At 42.1% G+C, this 22,013-nt stretch overlaps 1 protein-coding gene across 3 annotated transcripts in view; it reads right to left on the reverse strand.

The window, feature by feature from the left end:
* The window catches only part of AHI1 (Abelson helper integration site 1), a 458,771-nt gene that overhangs the window by 260,635 nt on the left and 176,123 nt on the right, over positions 1-22,013 (reverse strand). The gene's annotated exons all lie outside the window — the stretch shown is intronic.

Below are 22,013 nucleotides of genomic sequence, written 5' to 3' on the forward strand. Positions count from 1 at the left end.
ATGCCTTTGTAAACAAGGCATTTCCCCGTTCTGCCTAGCAACATGACATAGATCTACTGCTCCCTGTCATCGGGAGCAGTGATCTTTGTCATGTTCTAGTGAGGCAATCCCCCCCAGTTAGAATCACTAACTAGGACACACTTAACCCCTTGATAGCCCCCTAGTGTTTAACACCTTCCCTGCCAGTGTCATTTACACAGTAATCAGTGCATTTTTATAGCACTGATCGCTGTATAAATGACAATGGTCCCAAAATAGTGTCAAAAGTTTCCGATGTGTCCGCCATAATGTCGCAGTCAAAAAAAATCGCAGATCGCCGCCATTACTAATAAAAAAAAAAAATAATAATAAAAATGCCATAAATCTATCCCCTATTTTGTAGACGCTAAAACTTTTGCACAAACCAATCAATATATGCTTATTGCGATTTTTTTTTTTTTTTTTACCAAAAATATGTAGAAAAATACATATCGGCCTAAACTGAGAAAGAAATTTGTTTTTTTTTTATATTTTTTGGGGATATTTATTAGAGCAAAAAGTCAAAAATATTGCTTTTTTTTCAAAATTGACGCTCTTTTTTTGCTTATAGCGCAAAAATTAAAAACTGCAGAGGTGGTCAAATACCACCAAAAGAAAGCTCTATTTGTGGGAAAAAAAGGACGTCAATTTTGTTTGGGTGCAACGTCGCACGACCGCGCAATTGTCAGTTAAAGCGACGCAGTGCCGTATCGCAAAAAGTGCTCTGGTCAGGAAGGGGGTAAATCCTTCCGGGGCTGAAGTGGTTAAAGGAGGATTTTAATCCAATAGGCCTAAGAATTTCAAATCTTCCCTACACTAAAGGAGGTTAGCGCATAATTGAAAAAGGAATGGGAAGATAATCTAAGAGTTCACAATCAATTCATCCCCGCAAGGCCTGCAAATTAAAAGCATAATGGGCTAGCATGCATCGCATACAAGCCCATTATATGACACCTACCTGCAAACGAAGCCCGTGCCATCCCCTGTGCAGGTCGCGTCTATCTTCGCCCCTCCTCCTTCGGGGGGCCGCGGACTCCGTCTCTGTGACTGGCCGGAGCCGTGTGACGTCACTCCCACACATGCGAGCGGGAGCAGTCAGTCACGGCACACGCTTGGGGAAGAAACGTCATGGTGGTCAGTTTCTTCACAGCGCATGGGCCGATGACAACATTGGCACACAAGTGAAATAGGAGATCTCCACTACCTATAGGTAAGCCTTATTCTAGGCTTACTTATAGGTAAATGTCACACAAGGGTTTACAACCACTTTAAGGACACATACACTGTATAGCTGTATGGCTTGTCCATCGTCCCTTGGGTGACACCGCTCGTGTCATCCATCCCTGGGTAACGACGCTCGAATCATGTGATCCATCCACTCCGTTCCACTGCCTGGGATTCTGGGTTCTGTAGGCAAGCGGAGGATCTGCACTGGCGCCTGCTGGGTGGGCGCATTTTGTCCGCACTCGCGCGATGACATCAGACGCCGAGCGAGTGGGGGGTATATCAGGCTGGCCACTCCAGCACACCATCAGCTGGAGAGCAGGGGCGACCATGTTATGCGTCTATGGTATTGCAGGCAACTATCATCTGTGGAGGATTACTTTGATTGCATTGTGAACTCACCATCTAGGATGTCACTTTTTGTCTTAATTTTTAAGTTTCACTGTAGACATTTATGTTCCTTTGGTTGTCTGTCTATGCTGGTCATGATACTGTGTATGTATATGATCTGCACCATCCCCTCCCTTTGGTTTGGTTGCTCCGGTTTTTTGACACAAAATGGCTGACAATGAGATCTGTCTTATTTAAGAACCCTGATGTCTATGTATTGATTTTTGCAACTGTGGAGTTTACTACAGTATTGAGCCACTCTAATTTAAATGTATTTTGTATTTTTGTCAGCGGCTATTTAAAGCAACACAGCAATATACCGATCCAATTACTAGAGTTTCTTCTGTCACCCCTGTACTAATCTCTCTCTCTCTCTCTCTCTATAAGCATAATGGAAAGGAAAATGATTAATGCACTACCTGGAAAGAAAAACAAAAGCTGCTACAAACCATGTGACTAAAATGTGTACCTATGTTCAATAAATTGTAGCGCTAAAAAACACGTGTCATAAGAACAGAATGTCTCTGTAATCATAGACTGGTGTCCCAATGGTGACGTATAAAAAGAAACATGATAATCCGCAATGGATAAATGAACGGTGTAACAGTCCCTTCTGCTTCCCAAATCTCAGTTCAGATGTCATCAAACTCATGAAAGGATGGGGTACGCTTACCGGAACTGTTGGATTCTACTGCCATAAGCATAGAATCAATCGAGCTGTGTGCCACCCTGGGCAAGTGAGTGTAGTAGTTGAAGGCAGATGGAGCCTCTATGAGGCCTGGATGTCACCTCTGGATACACGGGAAATGGATCAAAACCTGGTTCCAAGGTTGAAGATATTTTCTCAATTCCCGAAAGTATATGGAAAAGAAAAGGGATGCCTCCACATGGTGTAAATCTGGGTAATTTATTTACTAAAAAACCGCTATACATAAAAGTGATCACAGATATAAAAAAGGCAGTGTAATGGGTATAAAAACCGTCCTACGCGTTTCGATCAACAGACCTTCAACAAGGGCATAGAAAACCCTCATAACACTGCCCTGATTTATAAAATAGTATAAAATTACTAAATAATTACAGGACCAATCAGCTGTGGGAACTTTAACAATAATGAATCTTATTGGACGGGGGGAGGGTCCCATAATGGGATGTGAACAGCCCTCTCCTGGAGTCCAATCAATACAGACATAATAGAATATGATTACAAACTTAAGAATCTATCCACCAATGATATCACTAAATTTCATGACCTTACTGGAATCCTAAGTGTGCGTCTTGTGCTGGGAGCCCGGGAAGCCGGCAAACCTGAGCATGTGACGCTGACTTCCGGAAATATGTGTGCCCGGCGTGGGGGTTGCTTAGCAACCCCGCACGCTGTGTCAGGAAAGCCCGCGAAACACCCAACACGTGTTTACGGAGCCGTCACGTGGCAATCAACTGCTCTCTCATGTGATGACTGACGTCACTCGCATGAGGAGAGTGTTGCCAGGTAACGGCATGCGCCCTGTCGGGGCGCGGGGAATCCTCCCACTACGAGCACCTGACGCTCAGCTGGTCTCCAACATGACCGCTGATGTCAGTTCAACTAAGGAAGCGTGTCTGCGTGCTGGGAACACTGGCGCACGACTGATCTTCCATGTGTCAGCCGACGTCAGTTAAACAAAGGAAACATGTCAGTGTGTAAGTTCAACACATACATCTTGCTGAGAAAACGTAGTGTGATCACCCTGAGACTAGCACATGATTAGTATCGGAACCCAATGGATAAAATGAAAATAAAAATAAAAATGAATTGTAAAATAAAATAAAAAAGGGGGGTTGGACAAGGCCAAAATGTAAACGTACTATACCATATCATCCCTCATATTTGATTCTAAAAATGGGGTATCTCACAAATCCAGAACCGATGGTATGTGGGCACTGGATGAAATAAAGAGTGCAAAAGCATTGAGTAAAAATGTAAAAGAACATAAATGGACCCATTGTAGGTCTAGATACTGTAAAATAAGGGGAAAAAAAAAAATTATGGGATGGAAAAAATACTGAAAAATAAAAATAAATATAAAATACAAAATAAAAAATAAAAACTAGGAGAGATTAATAAATGAGTTCAGATCCCACTCAACATTGAGCCCAAACGGAAAATAAGATCTGAGCTCATGTATCCAGTACGTCTCTAACTTAGAGACCCCCCTTAGGCGGGACTCCCCCCCGCCAATGGGGGACAAACTTATCAATCACTTGAAATGTACTACCCTTAGGTAGCACACAATACCACAGTGAGACGTAAAACTGACACTTTTAGTTCTACTAGCACTCTGCGTATTTATTACATGAGAGAGTTCGCTACCTGTATCACTCAATATGTGGTATATGTGCTTACTTGCCCATGCAAAAAGCAATATGTGGGTAGGACCACTAGAACGTTTACCATACGCATGAACGAACACATTGCTGGCATAAAAGGTGGCAAAGATAAGCATACGGTACCCCGACATTACCTACTTCATCATAACAAGGACCCTAAGGGTAGTACATTTCAAGTGATTGATAAGTTTGTCCCCCATTGGCGGGGGGAGTCCCGCCTAAGGGGGGTCTCTAAGTTAGAGACGTACTGGATACATGAGCTCAGATCTTATTTTCCGTTTGGGCTCAATGTTGAGTGGGATCTGAACTAATTTATTAATCTCTCCTAGTTCTTATTTTTTATTTTGTATTTTATATTTATTTTTATTTTTCAGTATTTTTTCCATCCCATAATTTTTTTTTTTTCCCCCTTATTTTACAGTATCTAGACCTACAATGGGTCCATTTATGTTCTTTTACATTTTTACTCAATGCTTTTACACTCTTTATTTCATCCAGTGCCCACATACCATCGGTTCTGGATTTGTAAGATACCCCATTTTTAGAATCAAATATGAGGGATGATATGGTATAGTACGTTTACATTTTGGCCTTGTCCAACCCCCCTTTTTTATTTTATTTTACAATTCATTTTTATTTTCATTTTATCCATTGGGTCCGATACTAATCATGTGCTAGTCTCAGGGTGATCACACTACGTTTTCTCAGCAAGATGTATGTGTTGAACTTACACACTGACATGTTTCCTTTGTTTAACTGACGTCGGCTGACACATGGAAGATCAGTCGTGCGCCAGTGTTCCCAGCACGCAGAAACGCTTCCTTAGTTGAACTGACGTCAGCGGTCATGTTGGAGACCAGCTGAGCGTCAGGTGCTCGTAGCAGGAGGATTCCCCGAGCCAGGACAGGGCACACACCGTTACCTGGCAACACTCTCCTCATGCGAGTGACGTCAGTCATCACATTAGAGAGCAGTTGATTGCCACGTGACAGCTCCGTAAACACCTGTTGGGTGTTTCGCGGGCTTTCCTGACACAGCGTGCAGGGTTGCTAAGCAACCCCCACGCCGGGCACACATTTCTGGAGGTCAGCGTCACGTGCTCAGGTTTGCCGGCTTCCCGGGCTCCCAGCAAGAGACGCACACTTAGGATTCCAGTAGGGTCATGAAATTTAGTGATATCATTGGTGGATAGATTCTTAAGTTTGTAATCATATTCTATTATGTCTGTATTGATTGGACTCCAGGAGAGGGCTGTTCACATCCCATTATGGGACCCTTCCCCCGTCCAATAAGATTCATTATTGTTAAAGTTCCCACAGCTGATTGGTCCTGTAATTATTTAGTAATTTTATACTATTTTATAAATCCGGGCAGTGTTCTGAGGGTTTTCTATGCCCCTGTTGAAGGTCTGTTGATCGAAACGTGTAGGGCGGTTTTTATACCCTGTACACTGCCTTTTTTATATCTGTGATCACTTTTATGTATAGCGGTTTTTTAGTAAATAAATTACCCGGATTTACACCATGTGGAGGCATCCCTTTTCTTTTCCATATACTTTCGGGAATTGAGAAAACATCTTCAACCTTGGAACCAGGTTTTGATCCATTTCCCGTGTATCCAGAGGTGACATCCAGGCCTCATAGAGGCTCCATCTGCCTTCAACTACTACACTCACTTGCCCAGGGTGGCACACAGCTCGATTGATTCTATGCTTATGGCAGTAGAATCCAACAGTTCCGGTAAGCGTACCCCATCCTTTCATGAGTTTGATGACATCTGAACTGAGATTTGGGAAGCAGAAGGGACTGTTACACCGTTCATTTATCCATTGCGGATTATCATGTTTTCTTTGACTATACGTCACCATTGGGACACCAGTCTATGATTACAGCGCTACAATTTATTGAACATAGGTACACATTTTAGTCACATGGTTTGTAGCAGCTTTTGTTTTTCTTTCCAGGTAGCGCATTAATCATTTTCCTTTCCATTGTACATTTTGACTTTTTTGTTTTTTGCAGCTTCCTTTTTTTCACCTGTAATTTTATTGCACGTGTTTTTCACATGGATGTTTTTGATTATAGGACCGCTAGGTCCTTAAACCCAGAAGGTGTGTTTGTTGTTACCAATCCAGATTCCAAAATAGGAGGTCTTTTTATGAGGCTCAAAAACCCGATGATAAGTGAAATCCACCTCCAATGGGATACAGCCTTTCTCGAACAATATATTAGAGAAAAGATGGTACCCAGGGGTCTCCGCTGGGATGTTTTTCCCCAGCAGGATGAACCTGATGTTGAATCATGGTTTAAATATTTTAACGATGTAGGTATTCAACTTTTAGATTTTCTGATTAAAAGAAAACGGACCAAGTTGTCCTTAATTGATCAAGAAATTAAAGATCTAAAGGACAAATTGGCTGTACACAGGACCACGGCTGAGTATATTTCCCTTTCCTCCACTCTGAAAAATACCTTGGAGAAGGAGGAGAAGGACCAAAAAAATTAAAAACAAAAGAAATACAATAGGGACTTTTCTGACTACAGTTCTCATATGGTTTTTAATTGGCAAAAAAAGATGGCTTCTTCTGCCTCTTTAGAAAATGGGCCTCCTTCAGCTGAGACTCAACATCCAATTAAAAACTATCCAGATAGGAGATTAGTATATGAACCACCACATAATACAGGGGGAGGTTTGGGGCCATCTTACCAAACTCCTAGACGCCCCCTTGACTCCAAACATAACAATTCTAGGAATCCTAGAAATGTCCCTCAACGTCCACTACTCCCTGCACAGCCCCCCCCAGTTATAGGGGGGAGGACCAAACAATAGAGGTAGAGGCTATTCACGGGGGTACCCAGTTGGCCCACTTTATCAAGGGGCCTCTGGGCCTTCCCCATATAATGGGCGTAAGGGGGTGGGTAACCAAAGATCTAGATCACATAATCGCGATCACCCTTACGAGACTCCTATTCATACCCAAAATCGCTACTTACCTCTACAAGAACAACCATTGCAGGATGGGTATCACGAGAATTATCCCCAATATGATAGGGAGGAGGATGTATACAATAGGTCCCCTTACAATTATAACCAAAACGGTTTTGACTACAGATCGGGTTTTCAGAGACCCACAGAAAGCCTTTTTGGCTACCAAGAAGGAAAAGAGGGACCAGAGGGGGGTGGAAGGCTAGAAGCAAAAAGAAAAAGAGTTTGAGAGGCACTGGATTTTCAATCTCAGTACTGTCCACTTGACCGAAGCTGAGAAATCAGTTCTGGACAAGGGACTTAAGTTTGTTCCCCCAAGACCTTTGAACAAATTCGCCACATTTATCGATGTGTTAAAGTTTACTAGAAAACTAAGTATACAAAGACACTTTTTGAGCCAACCTTCCTTTCCCTCCACGGTGAACCATACTTCTGGACATACAGAATATGTACACTCTGGACTAACCAATCCATCATTATTTAACCCCCCAGGAAATTTAGCCCCTTCGCTCCAGGTTTTCAAAAGTCTAGTCTTACAAGACTTAGACAAACTTTCCAGTTGTAAAACGAGGGTCCACATGGACCCACAGATTAGAACTGGACTTAAAGAACTATGTGATAGGAATTACCTTATCATAAGACCTGCAGATAAAGGTGGGGGGATTGTGGTCTTAAACAAAGAGGATTACATCAAAGAGATGCACAGGATTTTCCAAGATCGAGAAACCTATACCCCTATTAACTACAATCCAACCCTTCAGTACAAACGAGCCTTAGTTGAATTAGTCAACAAAGGGTTCTCTTTGGGGATTCTCAATAAAAAGGAGATAGGCTATCTCGTGCCTCTTGTTCCGCGGATCCCTGCGATATATTATCTCCCTAAGGTCCACAAGGACCTAGTCTGTCCCCCTGGCAGACCCATTGTCAGTGGGATAGACTCGGTTACTTCGAGGATAGGGAGACATGTAGATTTTTACCTTCAACCACTGGTCCAATCCATCCCATCCTACCTCAAGGATACTAGGGATGTTATTAAATGTCTTGAAAATGTAAAATTAAATGAAGGAACTTTCCTGGTCACAGCCGATGTGGCCGCCCTATATACATGTATACCACATCATTTGGGGTTTAATGCAGTCGAAAAATATCTATCTTCAAATAACAGCTTGCCGTTACTACAGCGGAACTTTATTATGCAACTCTTGCGGTTTGCCACGAGCCACAACTATTTTTGGTTCCAGAATCAGTTTTATGTACAACAAAAAGGTGTGGCCATGGGGGCCAAATTTGCCCCCAGTTTGGCCAAGCTTTTCATGGCCCAATGGGAGGAGGATGTCGTCTATGCCTCCCAGAGACCAGAATTAGTTCTCTGGGTTATGTATATTGACGACATCCTCCTCCTATGGCATGGAAACCGCGAGTCTCTGGATTGTTTCATGACAGTTCTCAATTCGAATGACCGCGGGATATCTCTTAGTTATGAGGCTAGCACAAACTCTATTCATTTTCTGGATTTAGAAATTATGATAGTGGATCAACATTTGGAGTTTAAAACTTATTTTAAACCCACAGACCGTAACTGGTATATCCCGTCGGACAGTTGCCACCATTCTCAGTGGCTACGGTCTGTTCCACGCAGCCAGTTTTTAGGACTGCGCCGCAATTGCTCTAATATTTCTGATTATTACGCTCAATCCCACATATTGAAAGATAGATTTGTGGCTAAGGGATATAACGCAGGGGAATTAGACGCTGAAATTAATAAAGTCTCCCAGATTGACAGGAATTCTACGTTTGTTGAACGTTCCATCATTACCTCAGATTCTAGAGCTAAATGGTCCTTCTTCACTACGTATTCCACCCAGTCTAAAGAAATTAAGGCCATTTTCAAAAAACATTGGGGAGTACTTAGGAGTGATAGACTCCTGGGTCCTGCGCTACCTGAAAATGCTGGGGTTATTTTTAGAGGTGCCCGTTCCATACAAGGACAAATTGCCCCCAACATTATAGACCCCCCCAAGAAAGTCTCTTTCTTTCAACAATGCCAAGGCTTTTATCCATGCCGCAGATGTAACGTGTGCGCACACAATACCACAGTGAGACGTAAAACTGACACTTTTAGTTCTACTACCACTCTGCGTATTTATTACATGAGAGAGTTCGCTACCTGTACCACTCAATATGTGGTATATGTGCTTACTTGCCCATGCAAAAAGCAATATGTGGGTAGGACCACTAGAACGTTTACCATACGCATGAACGAACACATTGCTGGCATAAAAGGTGGCAAAGATAAGCATACGGTACCCCGACATTACCTACTTCATCATAACAAGGACCCTAAGGGTAGTACATTTCAAGTGATTGATAAGTTTGTCCCCCATTGGTGGGGGGAGTCCCGCCTAAGGGGGGTCTCTAAGTTAGAGACGTACTGGATACATGAGCTCAGATCTTATTTTCCGTTTGGGCTCAATGTTGAGTGGGATCTGAACTCATTTATTAATCTCTCCTAGTTTTTATTTTTTATTTTGTATTTTATATTTATTTTTATTTTTCAGTATTTTTTCCATCCCATATTTTTTTTCCCCTTATTTTACAGTATCTAGACCTACAATGGGTCCATTTATGTTCTTTTACATTTTTACTCAATGCTTTTACACTCTTTATTTCATCCAGTGCCCACATACCATCGGTTCTGGATTTGTGAGATACCCCATTTTTAGAATCAAATATGAGGGATGATATGGTATAGTACGTTTACATTTTGGCCTTGTCCAACCCCCCTTTTTTATTTTATTTTACAATTCATTTTCATTTTTATTTTCATTTTATCCATTGGGTTCCGAAAATAATCATGTGCTACTCTCAGGGTGATCACACTACGTTTTCTCAGCAAGATGTATGTGTTGAACTTACAAACTGACATGTTTCCTTTGTTTAACTGACGTCGGCTGACACATGGAAGATCAGTCGTGCGCCAGTGTTCCCAGCACGCAGACACGCTTCCTTAGTTGAACTGACGTCAGCGGTCATGTTGGAGACCAGCTGAGCGTCAAGTGCTCATAGCGGGAGGATGAGCACTTGACTTGACAGGGCGCACGCCGTTACCTGGCAACACTCTCCTCATGCGAGTGACGTCAGTCATCACATGAGAGAGCAGTTGATTGCCACGTGACGGCTCCGTAAACACGTGTTGGGTGTTTCGCGGGCTTTCCTGACACAGCGTGTGGGGTTGCTAAGCAACCCCCACGCCGGGCACACATTTCCGTAAGTCAGCGTCACATGCTCAGGTTTGTGGGCTTCCCGGGCTCCCAGCACGAGACGCACACTTAGGATTCCAGTAAGGTCATGAAATTTAGTGATATCATTGGTGGATAGATTCTTAAGTTTGTAATCATATTCTATTATGTCTGTATTGATTGGACTCCAGGAGAGGGCTTTTCACATCCCATTATGGGACCCTCCCCCCGTCCAATAAGATTCATTATTGTTAAAGTTCCCACAGCTGATTGGTCCTGTAATTACTTAGTAATTTTATACTATTTTATAAATCAGGGCAGTATTATGAGGGTTTTCTATGCCCCTGTTGAAGGTCTGTTGATCGAAACGCGTAGGGCGGTTTTTATACCCTGTACACTGCCTTTTTTATATCTGTGATCACTTTTATGTATAGCGGTTTTTTAGTAAATAAATTACCCGGATTTACACCATGTGGAGGCATCCCTTTTCTTTTCCATATACTTTCGGGAATTGAGAAAACATCTTCAACCTTGGAACCAGGTTTTGATCCATTTCCCGTGTATCCAGAGGTGACATCCAGGCCTCATAGAGGCTCCATCTGCCTTCAACTACTACACTCACTTGCCCAGGGTGGCACACAGCTCGATTGATTCTATGCTTATGGCAGTAGAATCCAACAGTTCCGGTAAGCGTACCCCATCCTTTCATGAGTTTGATGACATCTGAACTGAGATTTGGGAAGCAGAAGGGACTGTTACACCGTGTATTTATCCATTGCGGATTATCATGTTTCTTTGACTATACGTCACCATTGGGACACCAGTCTATGAATACAGAGACATTCTGTTCTTATGACACATGTGTTTTTTAGCGCTACTCTCTATAAGCATAGCAAGTACGCGTTGAGGCTATGTTAGCCCTTACATTAGATATTGATTTATGCCCAATATGACATACTAAATATCATTCCTTCCTTTCTGCCTGTAGCCTGGTTCTTTTATGCCCCCTGTAGTCACGCACAGCCTCCCCTGCTTTCCATTGCGGATTGGCCTGGGGCCCTCATTTGGTGCTCCTTGGGTAAGTTTGGTGGGAATGGGGGTGTTTTTGAACCGTGACAAATGTTTCTTATGTTCCCCCTTTTTTGTCTACATATACATTTTTATATATGATGAGAAATCTTTTATAATTGATTACCATCATTATTTGTATTCTTATTATTACTAGAGCTGTATGGAGATTGGTGGTCTATAAATAATCCCCCGAAGAAGCCAATGCTGGCGAAAAATGTTGAGATATAACATCTACTGCTGACCACCTCTGTCTTATGGACATCAGCAACCAGTAAAAATATTGCTCAATATGATCTGTCAACCATTTTATTGAACCCTACCTCTATGTTGATATTTTATGTAATAAAATTTAAAATTTTACTACCCATGTATGTTTCTTTACATGAGCACCACCATAATCCCAATTTCCTGCTGTTACTATTTTACTGTACTATGTACTGTACTATGATAAGAAGTTGAAGGATTTCAATCGTTTAGAACATTTAGATCGGTTCAATAAATCAATAAAAAAGAAAATGCATGTTAGAGGGATAAGATGGCATTCAATGAAGGACGAACCTACAAATGGACAAATATAAATGCAAATAGCAAGCATAGGAATAATGTTGCATATAATACTGACAATTTTGGTAACTATTTGTCAGATTCATCATCTGCATCTTTCATAACCTCTTCCCAGACTGATGTGTGGTTCAGGAAAAGGAACGATCGTCCTTTCAAACGTTCTAAGGAGGAGGGGACAGCATCACAAGCCTCAAAAAAGGGCACTAATGATTCACAAGATATGGATATGTCCAATCAGGCTGTTGGTGGTGGGTATACCACACACACACACACATGGGTGGGCCCAAAAACACGGTAACACATTCTCGAAAATCAACTTCTGCACAAAAATGCAATTACTCACATAAGGATCTGGGTGCAGTATCTAAAACACAAAAACCTGAGGATGTTTTTTTAGACCCAACACAGAATTGCCCGAAAATAGGAAAGGGGATCAAACCCTATGTCACCAAGCGCAAAATCAAGGATTAAATATAATCAATTTGTCCTCATACAGGTCTTTTCACTGGATGAGGCTAGGGTATTATTCCTTGGTCTATCCTTCTGTCCAAACCAGTCAATAGACAAATTTGACACCATAAAAAAGGGTACAATTTACATTATCCTCTTGGTTGATGAATCTAATGTCCCCCTGTGACTGTGCTTTATAAAAAAAATGTAGCTATATACCTTGTTTACAGAGAGCAGATCTGTGATCACGTGTCCCACCATCTTTCTCCTCTCTCGCATGACAGCTATAGCGGGCGGGGAAAAGGATCCCCCGCTGACATCAATCAGATGGGGAGGAGGAGGAGAGAGGCAGCCTTGCCTGCTGCAGCTGTCATGCGAGTGAGGAGAAAGATAGTGGGTCATATGATCGCCGATCAGCGCTCTGTAAACAAGGTATATAGCTGCATTTTTCAACCAAAAGGATAATGTAAATTGTACTCTAATTTAAGCCACAGAAGGGGAGGGGGCGGACACGGACATGGAGCTCACAGACAGGTAGGGGAGGGGAGAGGAGGACAGAGGAGACAGAGAGCAGGGCTGCGAATGACAAAGGCACATAAACTGACCACTGTGTCAGGGCTCAGCAGCCATGATAAACCGTGGTCAGTTTACAGGGGGAGGGCAGAAATTGGCAGGATCAGCCAGGTTTTTTAGGTGTTACAGGGGGCTAAATGACACAGCACAAGCACTGTTCTGTATAACATGCTTTAAAGGAGCAGGATCTTTCTTTTTTGGGGTTAACAAACAATTTAAACTAGATATCACACAAAACTTACAGACAAATGAAAGGATGGCACTTCAAAATCGTTAGAAAAATAAAACAAATTGTGAGGAAATTTCTGCGTTAGTTGTTAGTAAATTCAATATGGAATTCTATAATTTAGCTGATGATGCCCTGAGATCAAGAATGAGACAAAAAAACATGGGAATATATCAGAACGAAACACCCTAGGGTACCCACCTATTTGCTCCCGAAAATCCATAAAATCCCGCAAAAGCCACCTAGGAGACCAATAACTTCAAGCAATAGGAGATTGACTAAAAATCGAGTCAAATGATTGACCTATATTTAAAGATCCCATGTTACCGGTCTCCGCTCATATATTAAAGCCACAATCCACTTTTTACAACTTTTCGAAAATCTAGTGATTCTGACTTCAGCTTTCTTAGTCACTGTCAGGGCTGGCTCAGCCCTTCCTTCTCTGAGCTGGCCGCTCAGCTGTCGGCTAATTGCCAGCTCTCTTCTCTCTCCACAGTTAACCAGCTGTTGTGGATCTGCTCGTCAGTCCCGCCTACTTAAAGACGTCCAGCTCACTTCTTTCCTGCCTTCGCCTTGGTCACATCACAAGAAACCATCTCTTGCGTTCCTGTTTAAAGACTGGCTTGCTGACTTCCCTTCTGGCTCTTTATCCTGCTTGCTGTTCCTCCACTTGAATCCCTGACTTCTGGCCTGGCTGATTACCCGATCTGGTTACTGAACTCTGGCTTGGCTGACTACCCCGATCCGGTTACTGGACTCTGGCTATGCTTACTCTATTTACCTTTTTATTTTTATTAATAAACAAGTGTGATTTAACTGTACTTCTGTCTCAGTCGGGTTCATGGTTTCTGACAGTCACAATCAAAGTAGAATGTCTATACAACTCTATACCACATGAGAAAGGGATTGGGCGCCATCAGGCACATTCGGAGACAAAGAAGTAGTTTTGATTGGTCCTTCAACAAGTTTATTTTACAAATGCTGGGTTTTATTCTGCACAGCAATATTTTATGTTTAAAGGGTCCCACTACCTCCAGGTACAGGGCATCGCAATGGGCACATAATGTGCGCCATCCTATGCCAGTTTGTACCTGAGGGAGTGGGAACAATCCTTCCTGTCTGAGGATGATCTGTCAATCTATACATGTCATATTTTGACATGGTATAGATATGTAGACAACATTTTTATGATCTGGGAAGGTCCAGAGGAGTTGCTGAAAAAATGTTGGGAACTGATGAATGTCAACAATTTTAACCTATTCTTTACAATGACGTTTGATAGAAAAACGATTTGTTATTTGGACACACACGTAAAGAGGGGGCCAAATGAACAACTATATATGAGTTTATATAGAAAGGAACCTGCAGGAAACACAATCCTGCATGCGCAAATTTTTCAACCATATGTGTTAAAAAATCTATTACCTATAGCCAATTTCTTACGAACCAGTCAGACTTTCAGGCTGAGGCGGACAAGTTAACAGCACGATTATTAAATAGAGGGTATATCAAAACCTTGCTAAAGAAAGCCTTTAATAGGGCTAGCTGCCAAGATAGAGAAAAATTGATCTTTGGACAAAAAAAAGAGAAGAGAGGACCATACAGCTAGAATTATTTTGATATTTTCAAATGAGCATGAGAAGATCAAAAAAATAAATTACTAAATATTGGTCCATTCTAAAAGATGATCCGAACTTAAGGGAATTTATCTCCGACATACCAGCCATTACTTTTAAAAGGATGATTTCCGTAAAAGGACTGTCTGCTACTAGTATAAAAACAGTGGAGACCCATGAAAATTGAAAGGTACCTTCCCATGTGGAAACTGCCCATATTGTCAATATGTGCCCAAATAGGTTTTAGGCTACCTAATGGAGAGCGGTTTGAGTCTAAGCATTTTTTTAAATTGCAATACTAAAAGGCGTTTACCTTATCAAGCGCGAATGCAGGTCCTACTTTGTAGGAAAGACCCAACACGAGTTTTGGAGAAGGAATGTACAAGCACCTTTATTCTATGCAAATTGGTAATCTCTAACATTGGGAAGTCATGTTGCTAGAACTCATATATACAGAATAGGCATTAGATAGGTGGCATTTGTGGCATTAGATAGGTACATGTACTCTAACAGGGGAGGTGACTGGAATAAGGTTCTACTTCAAAAAGAACTACATTGGATTTACATCCTGGGGCTGCAATACCACTGAGAATTATCAGCCTCTCTAATGCCCCGTACACATGGTCGGAATTTCCGACACAAAAAGTCTGATGGGAGCTTTTCATCGTATATTCCGACCGTGTGTATGCCCCATCGGACTTTTTACGTCAAATTCAGATCGACTTAGATAGAGAACATGCTCTATACTTTTCTGACGGAACAAATTCCTATCGGGAAAACCGCTCGTCTGTATGCTGTTCCGACGTACCAAAAATTACGCATGCTTTGAAGCAAGTACAAGACGGAAGCGCTCGTGTGGTAAAACTAGCGTTCGTTATAGAGATAGCACATTCCTCATGCTGCAAATTCTGTGATCTTTTAATGCAGCACATTCTTTTGTTCTTTATAATGCTAGAACAATGAAGTTGTTTTGCTGCTCATATTCACACAGTTCTCACAAACGTATTTCTTTATTATTTCTCGTGATCTCACGAATAATCTTTTATTTTCTAAAAGCCAGATCTCCATAATAATGTTTAGGATTATTTTTTATAGTCATTTTTTTTTTATTTCATCAAGATCTCCTTTTTTTTGGATTATTGAAAAATATTTTCTAGTGATCTCCATATATCATTTTTTTTGTGTGTCAAGTTACCATAATAACATTATTATTTTGTATTTTTTAACCTCAAGGAGGTTGGTGTCCCTTGTTAATTTGACATTGTCTTTTTGAAATGTACCTGCCTACTCACAAACTGTCCTTTTTGTAGAAAAACACATAGGCATGTATTTTCAGAAAATAAAATATCTACGAAAGCTGAAAAGCGCGAATCGTCTTTCAAACTTTTACTAACATTTAGATTAGCAGAAGGAGCCCAAAGGGTGGCACCCTGGGTATTGAACTTCCATTTTATAGTCCCGTTGTACGTGTTGTACGTCACCGTGTTGTTGACGGTTGGAATTTGGTGTGACCGTGTGTATGCAAGACAGCTTGAGCGGAATCCCGTCGTAAAAACCTTTAGAGTTTATTCCGATGGCAAAACTGGTCGTGTGTACAGGGCATTAGAAGGCTTTAGCTCTAATAGGAGGACTAAAAGAAAGCTAGGTTATACATAATATATTTAGGTATATATTTAAAAAACACATTTTACCCAGAATGTTCACCCTTTTTTTTCTTCCCCCACCTCATGTATCTGTAAAGTTCCATCAAAATATTGGGGTTACTAATTTTTGAATCCTAAAATATGCAGTTGTTGATAGCAAAAATACCCTGCATAATTCTGCTGGGCAACATGAAAGTAGATATAGATTCCCAGAAGTGGGTCTTTCTTTCTCCATTTTTCATACAGTAGTTTAGGCTAAGGAACGTTTTATATTTTAAAAATGTATTTTTGTGTATTTGTGGTCCCTTGGTATTTTCTACCCACTTTGGTAAATGCGACATGGGAGCTGTTGGTCCAATTTCACCCCACACAGTAAGGCCCATAAAATTTGATCTGGGCCTTTTTGCTCTGCCTAGATGGGTTCACTTCTCCTTGTGGCGAAGTGGCAAAGTGGCTCCGGTGGCCCCTGTTCTCCTAGGGGCTTGAATGGAAAAGCTGTGTCAGCAGTTGTCCTCCGAGGTGGTACCCCTTTGGTTTCCGTCCAGCTACACCGCGTAAGCCTGGAACCAGAAGTGCGTCATTAGGCCCGCGTGCACACGCTGTAAGGCATTAAGGACACGGCAAGTGCGTCATCACGCCCGCGTACATGCGTGTTGAGGACATCGGAAGCCACGCAGTCCATGCAATTGTATGGACCAAGTGGAGACACTTGTATTAGTCCATCATTCAAGAGGTATATATACCTGCGGTTGGTCTTCATCTCCACAGGACATTGGTGCAGTTCTTGGGGAAAGACCTATCCACAGGATTGTTTCATGCCCACTACATGTTAATGGTAAGATTTGTTCCTTATGGGGAGTTTAAGGTGAAGCTGTGTTTTTTTTTTACCAACAATCTGAGTATTGGTCCCCCCTCCCCCCTCTGTAGGCTTGAATGTTTGCAATGTGGATATTTGGTTGTTTTAGTTTAAAGGTGTTTTTTTTTGGGGGGGGGGGTGTTAGTGCAGTTATAAATGTGGGGGCAAGGTTAATCACAAGCCATCATATCCTGCTAGGGTTTTCCTTACCCTACCTATCTTGCAGCTTGAATACAAGTACTGGGGATGTTCAAAACAGCTTTTGGTAGCCCCTCATTTTTTCACAAGAAAGTAGTTCCGTACGGAGGCTTTTCGGGGAAGTGGACCTCTACCTCTGTTGTAGTTTCTCCCTCCACTGGCTTGAACTGGTGACCATATTCCATACTCCCTTATCTCATGGTCCAGTGGACAGGATGACAGAATCAGATGCCTGCACTATGTTTACAGTCACTAGGTCACCTAGGTTTGACCAAGGCCCTGATGCTTTGGCAGATCACTTGGGCCAGGGCCTCAGGTACAGTATACTGAGTCTTTGGATATGGTTCTGCTGTTTGCCAAGCTCTCCCTCTCAACTGGAGTGCTTCAGGGAGTTGTCTGGCTTAAATACAGTGTGTGCAAAATTATTAGGCAAGTGAGTATTTTGACCAAATCATAATTTTTATGCATACTGTGCAATCCCAAGCTGTATAAACTTGAATGCTTATTGGATTTAAGCATATCAGGTTATGTGTATTTGTGTAATGAAGGAGGATGTGGTCTAAAGAGATCAGCACCCTATATCAAGGTGTGCATAATTATTAGGCAGCTTCTTTTCCTCAGGAAAAATGGGCCAAAAAAAAGATTTAACTGACTCTGAAAAGTCAAAAATTGTAAAAGATATTTCAGAGGGATGCAGCTCTCTTGAAATTGGTAAGCTAATAGGTATCACAGAACCAAAGGTTTTGTTGCAATTAGTCAACAGGGCCATAAGAAACTAGTTGAGAAAAAAAAAAAAAACGCAAAATAACCGTCAAAGATTTAAGAAGAATTAAACATGAAGCTACCAGGGACACATCCTCCATTGCTGTCATATTCCAGAACTGCAACCTACCTGAAGTGCCCAGAAGTACAAGGTGTACAGTGCTCAGAGACATGGCCAATGTAAGGGAGGCTGAAACCTGACCACCAATGAACAAGATACATGACTGGGTCAAGAAATATCTTTAGACAGAGTTTCCAAAGCTTTTATGCTTTGAGATGAGAGTGACTCTTGACAGATCAGATGGATGGGCCTGTGGCTGAATCAGTAAAGGACACAGAGCTCTACTTCGACTCAGATGCCAGTAAGGTGGAGATGGGGTATAGGCTGATATTATTAAAGATGAGCTAGTTGGACCTTTTCGGGTTGAAGATGAGCTCAAAATCAACTCACAAACCTACTGCCAGTTTTTAGAAGACACTTTCTTCAAGCAGTGGGACAGGAAAAAGTCTGCATCTTTCAAGAAGACCATGATATTTGTGCAAGACAATGCTCCATCGCATGCATCGAAGTACTCCACTGCATTGCTAGCCAGTAAAGGCCTTAAAGAAGAAAGAATGATGACACGGCCCCCTTCCTCACCTGGCCTAAACCCTATTGAGAACTTGTGGGCTCTTTTTTAACAGGATATTAGATATTAGATATTAGAAAATAGTAGACCTCTCTGAACAGTGTCTGGGAGGCTGTGGTTGCCAATGCACAAAAAGTTGATTGTCAACAACTCGTAGTTCCTAGGCACCGTGCAGTGCACAGCCGTGGCTACCCCTCGTTTAGCGTCCGCACACCTGATCATCATCTGATCAGGTGTGGGGGGTATATGAGTAACCGGCCAGTCCCTCAGTTCCCATGGACGAGGGACGTGCCTGCATTCGCTCTGCACACAGCTACAAGGTAAACTTCTGCCTTTCACAACACCCTGACTTCATGTTGTTTACATGAATTATTTATTATTCCTTTACATACTTTTTAGAACTTATTTTGGACCGGCCTCTTACTCTGGTGGTTAACACTGATTTTCTCAAGCAACACGGTGTGCTTCATGATGAATTAGGTAACAGATTCCTTTTCACTAGCCTCACCTGTGCCCAAGTACATTTTAAAGCTTCCATTTCCCTACCTTTCTGATCTTCCTTTTTTCCTTTATATTTCATATAGGATCCACTGTTACTTTTATCCCTTTTTCATCCCAGCACCGGTACTATATACCTGTGAATGTACAGCTATGAGAATCTTTTCTTACAGCAGATACCATCAAGTAAGTATAGGCATAAACTACCATATCTGGCCCCAGTTAACAACAGCAAGACCCCTAACACTATCCATTTTTCTAATTAGGCCTGCTTTAAGTGGTCTGCAGATATGGTTCAACCTTGATGTCCTTTCCTTGCTGTGTGCATACATATATCACAGGCACTTCCTGACCTTGCCTCTCTACAGCTTTTAGATATACATGTAAGTCCGCACCTCTTCCAGAGATATAGATACATTTATACCTATTTATATACATATATTTTTTGTTCTCTTTTTAATACAATGCACATATGCGCAACCCTCTATTCCTGGAATAACTACCACAGTGCATTATGACACATGACTATCTTTACATTCCTTTGCCAGGTCTACTGTATGCCCCCTGCAGGCATAATTTACGGCGCGGTCTGCCTGCTCCCCGGTGGGGATCTCCTTGGGTGGCTGTGTTCCCCCTCTCCCTCTCTTCCCTCCCGTCTTGGGCACTGACGCCCCAGGTATGTCCGCAGTTCCGTTTAGTGGTGTGGAGCTTAGGGTCGCATGAATGTCCAGCCACAGTTGCAATGTGTCATTGTTTTTACTATGCAGTGTTTGGTCAAATTAATATTTCTAACATGTGTTTTCATGTCCACCACACAGAATTTTTTATATATATCCACCCTATGAGCTCCTGTTCCCTGAAGAAGCCAATGTTTTGGCGAAACATGTAGGAAAACGAGCCCCCCCTCCTTCAACGGCCACTTGCCATCTGGCCCACTTGACCATTCTTAGGGTCACCTACAGTACATGTATCCACAAAATTTGTATAATTACTGTATGAATTGTTTATAATGTACATTGTATTTTTGATAGACTATTAATAAAATTTGTAATTTTAGTATTTTTTGTTTTATCTTTTCTTCTCTAATCTTCCTGACCCTAGCACCGCTATAATCCCTTGTCCACACACCCATTTAACGTTATCCTGTGATAAGTCTTTTGTGTCCTTGGACAACCATATCTGCATGGGACGATTGAGCAGGACCTCTGAGGTCGGCCCAGGGCTGTTGGATGCTGGAGATATCTCAGCTACCAATCAATATCCTGGAGCTACAGGCGATCAGACTTTGTCTAACTCATTAGACTGAGCTTGTTTAAGGGTGCTTGGTCAGTATCCAGTCGGACAACACCCTGGTGGTGACCTATGTCAATCACCTGGTAGGACAAGCAGCTTGGCAGCGGCACTGGAGAACTTGCGCAATGTTAGGTGGGTGGAACTCACATGCCAGTTTTCTCCGCTGTTTACACTCCGGGCATAGAAAACTGGTGGACAGACTACCTCAGTCGTCAACCAGTTTGGATCAAGGAGAGTGGTCACTGTACCTAGACGTGTTTATTAAAATCTGTTTGCAGTGGGGCACACTGGACATGGATCTGCTGGCCTCCCTTCTCAACAAGGTGTCAAGATTTGTGGCGAGAGTGACGGATCCCATGACGGAATGCGACAGACACTCTAGTTGCACCATGGAGCTATTACCGACGCCTTTTGCCCTCTCAAGCTTCTCCCTTTTCCAATGTGCAGCATAGAGGTTAAAGGGATCCTGGTCATTCTGGTGGCTCCTGATTGGCCTCCATGACTCTGGTACACAGATGTGGTGCAGCTGGTCCCAGACATCCCCAAGATGATCTTCTGTCCCAAGGACTGATCTTCCACCCTGCTTTTCTGTTGCTGCCTTTTAGTCATGTCTCCCCAGCCGGGTCAATCAAGATGGCTGACGATCCAAGAAGACTAGGTGAGGAAGGAAGGGTTTTGCTTGGTAGGTCTGTCATATTGTTCAAATATGCAGTGCATATTATGGCAAAAAACTTGAGTGCCCGGAATTGGACATCTTGTTTAGAAGTTTATTTCAGATCTACATTTCTAACATTTAACAGCTTCCTAATCTTATTTGGCTCCTTTCTATTATAATTGAAGCCCGTTTGGTCTGGGTGGACCAGATATTACATTTTACAATTACCCTTCCCAAGATCATAAGAGGGAAAAAAAAAAAAAAACAATTCACGAAAAGGAATTCCTCACTAAAGTAGTTCATTACAGTTCTTACAGAGTAGACCCAAATGTGGTATGCTTGTTTGTTGTGCCAGGGTAAAGTAAACCAGTACTCAGCTTTGTCAGCATTCTCCACCATACAATCTACACCCAGGCCACAGTAAACAGCCCAGTACTTTAGCGTATAGGGAAAACCAGAAACACTGGATTGCCTCCCCAGTTGTGTGCTCAGTGTTTGAGTACTTGGCCTTAGGGCTATCACACGGAAAGCAGAAGAAAACAAATTTTGTCTATTCAAACAGGCGACAGCATATTTAGCCCTATCAGTAAGTTTGGAAATGTTTGTTAAAATGCCACACATTAGTTCAAAATAAAAAAGAGTGGTACCCAGGGAATCTGATGGTTACATACAAATGCACAGTTGTGGGGTGGTTAGTGTTGGGTGCACTGTAATGTGTGATCTGCATCTTATGTTTGAATGATTTTATAGACT

This window comes from Aquarana catesbeiana, linkage group LG04 (assembly GCF_042186555.1).
Source record: "Aquarana catesbeiana isolate 2022-GZ linkage group LG04, ASM4218655v1, whole genome shotgun sequence".
Classification (NCBI taxonomy): domain Eukaryota; kingdom Metazoa; phylum Chordata; class Amphibia; order Anura; family Ranidae; genus Aquarana; species Aquarana catesbeiana.